Source organism: Chrysochloris asiatica, unplaced genomic scaffold (genome assembly GCF_000296735.1).
Source record: "Chrysochloris asiatica unplaced genomic scaffold, ChrAsi1.0 scaffold00022, whole genome shotgun sequence".
Classification (NCBI taxonomy): domain Eukaryota; kingdom Metazoa; phylum Chordata; class Mammalia; order Afrosoricida; family Chrysochloridae; genus Chrysochloris; species Chrysochloris asiatica.
The window spans coordinates 21,097,183-21,098,308 of NW_006408540.1; the positions used below are offsets into that span (position 1 = coordinate 21,097,183).

At 42.9% G+C, this 1,126-nt stretch overlaps 1 pseudogene; it reads left to right on the forward strand.

Moving 5' to 3' along the window:
• Positions 1-211: 211 nt before the first annotated feature.
• On the forward strand, positions 212-825 carry LOC102839406 (annotated as a pseudogene).
• Positions 826-1,126: the final 301 nt, after the last annotated feature.

The window sequence follows — 1,126 nt, forward strand, 5'->3', positions numbered from 1 at the left end:
GGAGACAACTGCTCCTACCATTAGAATGAGCAGTAAATCCTGGCAAAATAACCTAACTTTTGGAGACAAACTGTTGTGGATTGAATTGTGTCCCTCAAAAAGATACGTTGAAGTCCTACTCTCTAGTCTCTGTAAATGGGATCTTAGTTAGAAATAAGGCCTTTGAAGAAGTTATCAGTTGCGGAAGAAAGAGCAGAAGTGTGGCGTGAATATGAGGAAGCAAAAGAAAACAAGGAAACATGCCACCATGACGTGAATGCTTAGCTTCAGAGATCTGCGGCTTAAAGAAAAAGACTTAAGGTTAAAACCTAAAAAGAAAGAAGAGACAGATCCCAGTGCACTCAAGGCAAGAGAAGTCCCCCAAACCCTTCCTGTTTGTTCTTCCACTGTAACTGGGCCCACCTTACCACATCCTGGTTGATACCAAGTTTATCAACTTTTCCATTAAAGCCAAACTGGGCCTTGTACAGTCAATGATGGATTGTCTGTATGCCAAGTGTGTCCCTTGTATAACTGACTGTGTACTGGATGAAACTGAGAAGTTGGGGCAGAAGTATCGAGTGGCTCTATGGATTGCCAAGGAGCCAAGATTTGAACGATTACCATGCACACACAAAGGAACCTACACAGATGACTGCTTAGTACAGAGAGTCATGACTGCTTAGTACAGAGAGTCACTCAGCACAAGTGTTACATTGTGGCCACGGTTGACCAGGACCTTAAAGGAAGAATCTGGACCATCCCTGGAGTTTCTATCATTACATTTCTAACCAGAGGTGCAACATTGAGCAGATGCCAGAGGCTTATGGAGCCCTGCGGTTTTGATTCTTACAAGACAAAGTTCCCCTGTCTTACTTCAACTGACTTTCTCTCTTTCCAGTTCAGTAAACATGCTATTTTATGGCTAAAAAAAAAAGTATCAGTTACATTAACAAGAGGTTATGACCCTGTATAGGGTTTCCATGGAACAGTTGGTGGGTTTGAACTGCTGACCTTGTGGTTTACAGTCCAGTGCTGATCCCAGAGTGCCACTTAGGGTGGATCCCTAATTTACTGTGAGTGGTATCCTTATGAAAGAAGAAACACAGAAACACAGAGCTAAGATGGCCATGTGAAGACAGACACA